Below are 11,959 nucleotides of genomic sequence, written 5' to 3'. Positions count from 1 at the left end.
GAAAATTAGCATCACGGCTAACGGAGAAATATATTCGGTTCATTTGTTGGAGGAATGCACAGTTAAAGGTTGAAATTCAACTGAATTTGCATTAGATCAAGTTGTTTTAGCTAATAATCATGCTGCAAGATCTAGCATGTTGCATTCAATGTTTATTCCCATTAATTTCCCATTAATTCCCATGTAAAGTTTCCAACTTTGAATATTCCCGGAATTTGCAACCCTAACATTCGATATAATGCAGATAAGGTCAAAGTATTATCACTCCTAATAACAAATGAGCATTTTTCTTCTCGTAAAAGTTTGATCGTCAGATTGTGCAGTCTTAAAATATTTTCATAATTCACTGCTTTAATTACTGATCAATAATTCATAAGATGCTTGCAGCTATGTGCTTTGCAAGAACATATCCAATCTCCTCTACTCAAAGGGGAAAAAACCTGCAAAGAGTCTAAACTCACATTATCATGTGTGTGATTGCCCGACACATTCACGAAATACTAAGAGAGAAAATTATTCATGTTCCCATTTTCCCGCTCGTGTTCAGAATGCTTGTAACTCTGTTACATATAATCAGAGGATAACCGGGAAGCAGCGTGTGGGCTGTGTACCTCCACGAAGGAGGCGGCAACTAGAGCTTTGGCTAACATCATCAGAATTCAGCTCACAGCCTGTAAAATGCAGCAAATGGGTTCTTCATGCGAGTGACAGCTCGAAAGCTGCTGCACCACAGAGCTTCAATTAGCCTGCAACAACAAGGCAGCTCCTGGGAGATTTGTGCAGCAGTGGCCAACCTCTTTGCACACATTCTACCTATCCTGTCCACTTTCCTGACACTTTTCTTCTTTTCCCATTTTTGCACGTTCCAATTCAATGTCCTGCCAGTCCTTCCTTCACAGAATAGCACAATCCTCTGGGACCGTCATGTGCCGCCTTCAACACATGACAAGAGTGCTAATGGACACAGAGGGAGGAGTGTTGAAAACTAAAAAAGGTGTAAAGGTGAATATGTGGGTGTTATTTTATGTCCAGATGGCTTTCTTTACATCAAAAACTATATTTGGAGAGACATACACGGGTTTGTTATGCTCTAGCTATAAAATTATTAAATTTATAATTAATAATTTCTACTATGCGAAATTAACAGTGATAAACGAGGGTTTACTGTATTATTCTTTGCGACAGAAGTAGATTTGGCTATGGGAGAGCATAAAAGACACAACCCAAAAAAGACTTTCATAATTACATATTAAAAATAATATATTTCTACCATTTTACATGTTATGTAAATATTTATTTTGACTATAAATGATTACATGTTAACAATAAAGCAAAAAGACTACCGTATTTTTCGGCCTTATCAAAAATCCACAGTGCGCCTTATTACCCGGTGTGCCTAATGTACGGAATAATTTTGGTTGTGCTTACCAACCTCAAAGCTATTTTATTTAGTACATGACGTGATGATAAGTGTAACCAGTATGACAGTCACACATAAGAAATACATGTAGACTGCAATACGACGCCAGTGAACAACACCAAAACTTTAAATGTTCTTTTGAGAATATAGAAAATTACACACGGTGCTCAAAAAGCTATGAAGCCGCACCGCTTGATTGATTGACGACGCGTTACAGCTACAGTAGTCGGACGTACTTTTCAACATACGAGTATTAGTATAGTGTGTGTATAAGGACCGCAAAATGGCATCTATTAGCAGAGATTTTATCGGCCATTTTGTTTCGCAAAATAATGCAAAACCAACTTTTCTTACCTTCTGGTACCTGCTGATGTGTATTTGGGATCTACATATACACTGAAAAAAAGAACTCATAAGATTTACTTAAAAAAATTATTGTAAGTATTTGCACGCAAATGATTTAAGTAAAATTTAATGCTGCAATATCAAGTAACACTCATTTGCCAGTATCAAGTAAATTCTACTTACCATATAACATAAAAGTTGTGAAGATATTAAGTAACAGTTACTTGATTACATCCAAGTTTTAAGTTATATTTATTCAAACAAATTAAATAAAGTCTACTTGTTTTTCATCCGCAGGAACATGATTTTACTCAAAATTTTAAGTAAATTTTATATACCATATTTCCTTCAATAGCCGTCGGAACGCTAATTATTTTAAAACCTCTTATCACTCCTGCGCTTACCAATGGCGTGCAGGAAAAAAATTTGGGTGATTAATAAGAAATTATTCCGCGGCCGCGGCACGGTGGTTTGGAACCACTGGTCTTCGGTATGTCATCGCGCGTTTCGTTGTTTCTAATACGAGTTTGCAATACATACGTGGTCAACAGCCATACCTTTTACACTGACGGTTGTGATATAAACAACTTTAAAATTCTTACTAATATGCGCCACACTCTGTGAACCCACACCAAATACATTTCTGATAAACATCGACTCTGTAACACATCATAAACGCAAGATAAGAATTACCCACAATGCCACCTTGCAGTGCTCTGTGAAGTGATCCTAACGGCCGAAGCAGAGCCAATCGGCCAGAGCCTGTTGTGCTGTGCGCATGCGTCGTTGTGCATGCGTTTCAAAACACTAAATTTTCAGAGTAAAGTTTATGTAATATTTTTAGGTTTATGTACAGACAACTATTAATCATTTAAATAGTATGAGGAAACATAGGTAAAACTTACTCTTCCCCCATAATTCATGTATTATGTTAATAAAATGTTTAATTTTACTTAATAAACTCTAGTTCTTACTGAATGTTAAAAATATTAGGTATAAATTATGACAGTTACTCTAATAGAGTTTAGAGCTCCAAAAAGTCACTTTTTTCAGTGTACACACACACACATATATATATATATATATATATATATATATATATATATATATATATATATATATATATATATATATATATATATACATACACACACATACATATATATACACATACACATATTCATTTGTACTAATCACCCTTTTGGATTTGGAATCATCAAGATTGATCACAGGTTATTATTACTCGCATGATTTAAATTAACTTAAAAAACACACCGATATTTTGAATGATGTGAAAATATAATTTTCCCTCTGAGTGATCGCATCCAAGCCCCGTCAGGGAAAAAGTTCATGATTGGAACAGTGGGAAAATATGGACAGCAACATAGAGGGTAATAGAGAGAGCATGTGTGTGTTAGTGTGTGTGTATCAAGGACAACGAGCCACTCGGACTCAAGGACAGTTGGACTGACAGCCAACCTCCCATAGAGAGATCAAACTCAAGGCTTATCAGAGAATCAACATCTGTCAATGCTGCAGGCAATTCTGCTTGCGAGGTCACCAAACAAACACTTGGCGTAACAGGAGCTTTGTCCCTGACTGTAATGAAGAGTGTGGGCGCTAACTGAGTGCATCCAAGCACACAGCTCAGTCAAAACAATCATTCAACCTTCACATATTTCATAATTAACTTCTTTACTTCCACCATTTTATCATCCCACCTACAGATTGCATTTAGTTTGTTGCCAGCAGCCAAAAATAATTTAAAATATATTTTGTAACATTCCAAATTTACAATACTGTCAACATGTCAGTAAACACAATTAAAGCTATTAAATATTTTTTAATATTTTGAAGGAATATGCAAACAAATAACACACGTGGGTAGTTGAAGAATTTCTAATGTTGGTACAATTGCAAATCAACTGGATGTTTGTGGATTTCCCAATCTAGAAATATGCAGTGCATGTGTGGCGTGGCCTGGGGGACAAAAAGTGAATGTGAATCGAGGCCCTTAAGCCCTGGAGTGAGGGTAAATGTCAACGCTGCTTTTTACCCGTCGGCTCAACGTGACCTACTCCAGAATGTTACACCAAGCGATTCATAATGGCGAACACAACAGTTGACATTCACAGGTGCCTGCAGTTCTCAGGAATATGAAATGCTAGTGCTGTTTTTAATCGACACCATAAGGCAGTGGTGTCAAACTAAAGGCCCGGGGCCCAGATCTGGCCCACGTCATCATTTTATCTGGCCTGCAAACATCTGGAAATTATATGTGTCAATAAAGTACTTAATATTTTCTCGCTAAATGTAATTGATTTTTTTATTTTGACAGAAAAAAATTATATGCACTGCTTGAAATTGCATACTTTTTAAAATTCAATAATATCCAATATTGCAACAAATATTACAGTATATTATCATACTTTCCAAACATGTTTTTGTCTAAATACAAATAAATACGAATACTTAACTATACAGCAAACTACCTATCAAATTAATAAAAATGACAATACATTTTACGTTGTTCTTTACAGCATATTAATGTAAATGGAAAAAAACTACCATTTTTTGCGTTAAAATTCTGTTGACTGAGATGCCAGTTTTTGACTGTAAAATCTACAGTTGTTGTTTTTAACGGTGTATTACTGTGATTGGAAAGACGGTACGTTTGTTTTTACTGTAGAAAAACTGGCAGCTAAGTTGCCAGAGTAAAAATAATTACTTGTACTGTTTTTACATTAACATTGTAATGTTGTAAAAACCGATGTACATTTAACACAAAAATTCTGGCAACTAAACTGTTAGCTTTTTCCATAAAAAAAAAAAAAAAAACACCCCAAAAGACAGTGGTACTGTTTTTTCCATTTCCCATAAAATGTTGTAAAAAAAAACAAAAAAACCCAACACTATTTTACTGTAAAATTTTGTTAATCATAAGTTTTTACTGTAAAATCAACAGTCTACTTAAAACAATTGCTATAATTAATAATGAAATCCAAAGGCAAATTCATACATCATTCACTGTTACAAGCGGCCCTCTGATGGCAGCCATAACTGCTATGTGGCCCTCAATGAAAACCAGTTTGACATCCCTGCCATAAGTGGAACGTATTAAGACTATATGGTATCGTTCAAAAGGACCTCCAAAGCTCATTTTGCCAAAAAATTCAATGATAACACAAAGGCGTCTTGGAGTACCCTGAAAAGCGCTGTACAAAATAAAATGTATTATTATTATCATTATTATTGAATAATCAATAATCATATGATTACAATTTTAAAGCAATTACTACAGAGCAATTTGTTTTAGCTTAATAACATCTTCTAAAGCAGGGGTGTCCAAACTTACTCACAAAAAAATGATTCTGCATAATGGCGGGGACACTTTGATACATTCCGTACATTAAATATGCTTAAAAGCATAGGTAAGTTGATATATGCTAGAGTGTCGAAACAAAAGATTTAATGTTAGCTTCGTGTTATACTACAGCTGGGCAAATATTTTGACTCGGGGGCCGCATTGAGAAAAAACGTAACTGGGGGTTCCAATATGAATGTATACACACATTTAGCTGTAAAAACCTGCTGTACAGTTTTTGTTTGGGTCCCCTTTTTTCAGGAACATTAATACCAAAATGTCAAATAGAATCCCAGAAAAGTTATGACAGACCTTCTCAAAAAAACGGAATAGAATTTTACAGTTTTTTACTGAATGACACACCCAAAATGTACAATAAAATAAAGAAAGTGAGATTTACAATATTAAATATGAACAATAAAACACTGAATATTAACAACATATAAACATCGCTCCTCTTTTACTTCTCAGACCAGATGAACATCTTTTAGAAACAAGCAAAACACAACAAAAATGTAACAAAAAACAAGAAATGAAAGCAAGGGGTAATAAACACCTACAATATGATATATTATAACTTTTATGCATCAATTTTGTTCCTAAAACAGGCGTTTTGGACTGGCTGCTCTGAAAACAAAGCCCGCCCACTCTGCTTTGTTCCTGGTCTGAGCTGCTGTGACGTAGATTACCGTAAGAACTCATACAACACAAAAAAGCGCAGATTTCGACCATATAAATACTTTCTATAGTTCAAGACTTACGGTAATTTAAAAACAGCACTGCACATCATAATGGCGGCTACAGTTTTGATGTTAAAGGTCTAAAAAAAATTATGTGGAATGTCCGACGGGCCGGATTTAAAATCTTAATGAGCCGCATGTGGCCCACGGGCCATATTTTGCCGAGGGCTGTGTTATACTACACAGAAAATTAGTGTAACATCTCATAACTTAGCTGTCGATTTTAATTAATGTATGGAATTAATTACAAATAAAAATAGATAATAAGTCATGTCATTAATCATAATTAATCACACAATTTATTTTGACTGCAAATGCTCCTATGCACTGACTGGGGATGGTTACCCGGAAGGTGGCGGAGGGTGATGAGTGGGGAGACACCGCCTGGCAGCAAGTTTTGCTTCAAAATAAACTCTGACAGGATTTCAGATTAAACAAAGGTAATTTGCATATCGGGCTTCACGGTGGCAGAGGGGTTAGTGCGTCTGCCTCACAATACGAAGGTCCTGCAGTCCTGGGTTCAAATCCAGGCTCGGGATCTTTCTGTGTGGAGTTTGCATGTTCTCCCCGTGAATGCGTGGGTTCTCTCCGGGTACTCCGGCTTCCTCCCACTTCCAAAGACATGCACCTGGGGATAGGTTGATTGGCAACACTAAATTGGCCCTAGTGTGTGAACGTGAGTGTGAATGTTGTCTGTGTATCTGTGTTGGCCCTGTGATGAGGTGGCGACTTGTCCAGGGTGTAACCCACCTTCCGCCCGATTCTAGCTGAGATAGGCGCCAGCGCCCCCCGCGACCCCAAAAGGGAATAAGCAGTAGAAAATGGATGGAAATTTGCATACCACAGCGAGGAATTTTCTAATTGGAACACAAATATAAAATGAAATCTAAAATTAAAAACACATTTTTGAGGCAGCCGCTAGCAAGAACACCTTCAGTACATATAGACCAGTGGTTCTCAACCTTTTTTAAGTGATGTACCCCCTGTGAACATTTTTTTAATTCAAGTACCCCCTAATCAGAGCTAAGCATTTTTGGTTGAAAAAAAGAGATAAAGAAATAAAATACAGCACTATGTCATCAGTTTCTGATTTATTAAATTGTATAACAGTGGAAAATATTGCTCATTTGTAGTGGTCTTTCTTTAACTATTTGGAAAAAAGAATATAAAAATAACTAAAAACTTGTTGAAAATTAAACAAGTGATTCAATTATAAATAAACATTTCTACACATAGAAGTAATCATCAACTTTAAGTGCCCTCTTTGGGGATTGTAATAGAGATCCATCTGGATTCATGAACTTAATTCCAAACATTTCTTCACAAAAAAAGAAATCTTAAACATCAATGTTTATGGAACATGTCACAAAATGTAGCTGTCAACACTGAACATTGCATTGTTGCATTTCTTTTCACAGTTTATGAACTTACATTCATATTTTGTTGAAGTATTATTCAATAAATATATTTATAAAGGATTTTTGAATTGTTGCTATTTTTAAAATATTTAAAAAAACTCTCACGTACCCCTTGGCATACCTACAAGTACCCCCAGGGGTACGCGTACCCCCATTTGAGAACCACTGCTCTAGTTTATCAACACACAATCGCCTAATGTCACCAATAATTACAGGATAAAAGAATCACATTCCAACATAATTGTTTAAAATTAAAAGCATGTTTCATGGCCGAGTGGGCACATCTGAGAAAAGGCCATGGGGACGGATGCTCCTTGTGCAATACATCATTACAACTTTGGCAGGCCTGTCACAGGGATTGAATTTACATCCGCAATCAGACAAGTGATGCTCGGCTGTTCAAACCCGGGCCACACGTCCCTTGTTGAAAACATGCTCTGAGGTCAATGATGTGATTGCAAAGCTGAAGACACATCCCTGTGACAATCTGTCACTTCATTTCTGTTAGTTTTTCGTGTTTTTCTATTTACTTCCTGTTCAGTGCTCTTATTTTGTTGTATTTCCTGTTTTATTCACGGAGCACTGTTGTTTTTCTGTTTTCGTTGATTGGCAGCAGTTCACACCTGCTGTCAATCACACTAGTGTCTATTTATGTTTCACTCGAGCACTCCTCAGTGCTCGATGATAAAATCTATGTTGGAGAATTTACTATGCAAGACTGCTTCATGTTTATTTCTGTTTCTTATGAGTATTAAATTATTTTCTTACCTTCACTCAACTCTCTTGGATTCTTGCATCATCGGGGACACACACATGCAGCCATGCGAGTTCCCAACAATCCCATCCCTTTGGCCCCTGTCAGGAGATTAATATCTGCAGACAAAGTCACTGGCCTGTTTCAATGTAGTCGCTGCTCAATGGACCAAATTACAACCACAATAGTTTATGCTGTGAACAATGCCAAATGGTTCATTGTGTAGATATCGCAGAATGCAGCCAAAGCTGCTATGCAACCTTGCAAAGCATAATGAATCCTGTACAGAGCTGAATAAATGACATTAGCTCAGAGGGTTAAAGGCTTACATTAGCTTCTCATCGATTGATTGCAGCGAAGACATGGAGCACTGGCGTGTATGGTGTACTCTAAATACATCATTTAATCAGATATATACGGTCGCCAAATGAAGACGTTAACCCTTTAACCCCTTTTTCTGTGCCGGACAATGCTCTGCTTCTCATAATGGACCTCCATGCATAAAGGGACAGATTATAGACCATTAGCCGGGGCCAAGCTGATACAAGACAAGCTACACAATAGCTGACACTGCCAAACTGCTCTATTATGAGACAGCAGCAGTACATTTCCGTACAAAGGGTAATAGAAACACACATTACTTCTCCAGCTGTGCCTTAAAGATATGGGCTTCAGCGGGGCGCTTCAAAGAGCTGAAAACACACAGGAGCCCTGCATCCTGCATCCTGCATCCCCGCTCTACACTTATCGGACAACAACAGGACAACGAAGTAAACAAGAGTGAAATTAGCAAGAAATAAGCCTATAAGAAGCTTTCCAAATGACTTTCTGGGCATGTAGATGTCATAGGGTTCTAACAAGAAGCTTATATCTGTAGAGCAGGTGGGTTAAATTCATTTTAGTTGAGCATTGAGGAAAATCTGTGCACACTTGGGCCAGAATATTGAAATCATGACATTAAAACTAAAAAAAATAAAGACAACTTCAGATTGTTTTCTTTGTCTTACTTTGGCCAAAAATAGAACGAACACATTCTGAAAATATTACAATAAAAATATAGAAACAAAATACAAGCAGAGGTAAAGTTTAGATCCATGAAGGAAAAAAGAAAGGGAATGAATGTTTATAACTGAATAAATTGGCATATGCATAAAAATGTGTTTTCATTTTTATAATTTTTTTTAAATGAATCAAGTAAAGTTAATGACAACTTTTTTCCAAAACACAATATAACAAGTGTGAGATATAACAGGACAATGCATGCATTTATAATTTGTTTTAAAAACGGTTACAAAAAAGTGGGCCCGCAAAAATGTACTGTGGGACCCCATTTTGTCCTTGCACCAACACTGATGGAGTATTGGTGCGTGCAAGACAGCAGCAGGTGGCTGTGGCCTGCGGGCCGGTTCTAATACTAATCAAATATCATCCGGGGGGCCGTAGATAATTCATTCACAGGCCGGATCTGGCCCGCGCGCCTTGACTTTGACACATAGGCTCTAGAGCAGGGGTCGGGAACCTTTTTGCCTTAGAGAGCCAACAATCCAAATATTTTAAAATGTATTTCCGTAAGAGCCATATCACATTTTTTTCAACACTGAACACAACTAAAAACGTGCATTTTTAAGTAAGACCAACATTTCTAGAGTATAATAGGTCTCTTATTCTTTGTAATAACATTGGTATTCTGAAGCTAACTGTGGAGTGGGCGAGGCCTGCGGGCCTGCAGCAAAGCGGGGTGTGCCAGGACCGGCCTCGAAATCAGCGACAGGTGCGTAGATGACCCACATGGGCCTTGTTATCTAATCACCTGTCGCTCTGTTATAAGCAGCAGCCAGGAGGAGAGACAGGGTTGGAGCTTGAGCCAGAGTGCGAGCGAGAACGAAAGAGAAAAAGACAACTGCTGGAAACTATTGAAAAATAAAACAATATTGTAACACTGAAACAGGCTCTCATGTCGGTGCTTGGTGGTGCGAAGACCCCCCAGGAGAGCAACCCCCACACTAACCAATAATAAATAAATAACTTCTTACCATTAACACAACTTCTTGAACAGGTGCGGTAGAAAACGGATGGATGGATTACAAATACATAAGAATGTTTTATATTTTCAACATTATTTTTAACACTGTAATTACAAGTGGAATTATTCATTACTTATCGTGTCAAGCAATGTCAGCTCAGATTTACCTGAGAGCCCGATGCAGTCATCAAAAGAGCCACATCTGGCTCGCAAGCCATAGGTTCCCTACCCCTGCTCTAGAGTGAGATTGCAAAATGCTTCACACCACAGCTGCGACATGCTTTTTAAAAAGCTTTCAGAAAGACTGGCACATGCAAGACTCCCTATACTGTAAAAACTGTGAGAACCTTGAGTTGTGTTGACCCCCCAGAGCAGCTCTTGCTAAAACGCCCACAATCACGGCCCCGAAGCCTCCGCCCTCCTCGCTGCTACATGCTGCTTTTGTCTGTGGAGGGCAGCTTGTGTCACACTAAATTGATGTCAATGTGCGAGGACATGGCACCATAATATTTTAATAAGATAACTTTGGATAAGTTGGACAGATGATATATGGTCAGGAGTATAACAAACGCCCATCGTCCCTATCCTTCAGTGTACATCAATTATTTTGTCCTTAGCCTGATCCAGTAATTCTCAACTATTTTTGATTGAATAGAATTATTATGGAGAACTTGATATTCATTTATTTATCCATACAGCACACTGCGTGAATACATTATTGATGTATGATATATGCTGGTGAGAAAATGTGACTTCTCTTATGATGAAGCGAAGATGTACTTGTTTAGAGCTTACTGCACCTCTATGTACACCTCACGAGGGTGAGGTTAAAAAAAGAAAGCATGCCCAAACTCCAGGTTGCATATGATGACTGTCTCAGAATTCTGCTTGGAAAGCCCAGGGGTAACAGTGCCAGCAAGCTTTTTTGTGATTTAGGGATAAACATCTTCCACGCCAAACTGAGAAAATTGATGTTTAAATTTATACGTAGACTGCAGGGGTCCAATAATGATTATATCATACAGATAACCAGTCCTAGGTGTAGTTCTTTTAGATACCAATCCTAATATGGAAACACTGGTATCTGTGCCTTTTATAAAATGTGTAGACACATTTTTAAAGTATATATATTAAGGCTGCGAATCTTTGGGTGTCCCACGATTCGAGTATATGTCAATTTTTTAGATTCAACGCGATTCTCGATTCAAAAACGATATTTTTCCGATTCAAAACAATTCTGTATTCATTCAATACATAGGATTTCAGCAGGATCTACCCCAGTCTGCTGACATGCTAGCAGAGTTGTAGATTCAAAAAAAAAAAAACTCTGATGATTGTAAAGGACAATGTTTTATCAACTGATTGCAATAATGTAAATTTGTTTTAACTATTAAACGAACCAAAAATATGACTTATTTTATCTTTGTGAAAACATTGGACACAGTGTGTTGTCAAGCCTATTGTTCTTATTTTTTAAATTTTTATAAATGTCTAATGATAATGTCAATGAGGGGTTTTTAATCACTGCTATGCTAAAATTATACCTAATATTGATACTGTTGTTGATAATATTCATTTTTGTTTCACTACTTTTGGTTTGTTCTGTGTCGTGTTTGTGTCTCCTCTCAATTACTCTGTTTATTGCAGTTCTGAGTGTTGCTGGGTCAGGTTTGGTTTTGGAATTGGATTGCATTGTTATGGTATTGCTGTGTATTGTTTTGTTGGGTTGATAAAAAAAAAAAAAAAAAAAAAAAGAAAAAAATAAATAAAATAAAATCGATTTAAAAAAAAATGAGAATCGATTCTGAATCGCACAACGTGAGAATCGTGATTCGTATTCGAATGAATTTTTTCCCACACCCCTAATATATATATACACATATACACACAGTATA

Source organism: Nerophis ophidion, linkage group LG12 (genome assembly GCF_033978795.1).
Source record: "Nerophis ophidion isolate RoL-2023_Sa linkage group LG12, RoL_Noph_v1.0, whole genome shotgun sequence".
NCBI classification, from domain to species: domain Eukaryota; kingdom Metazoa; phylum Chordata; class Actinopteri; order Syngnathiformes; family Syngnathidae; genus Nerophis; species Nerophis ophidion.
The sequence above is the reverse complement of the archived record's forward strand: the minus strand, read 5'-3'. Positions refer to the sequence as shown.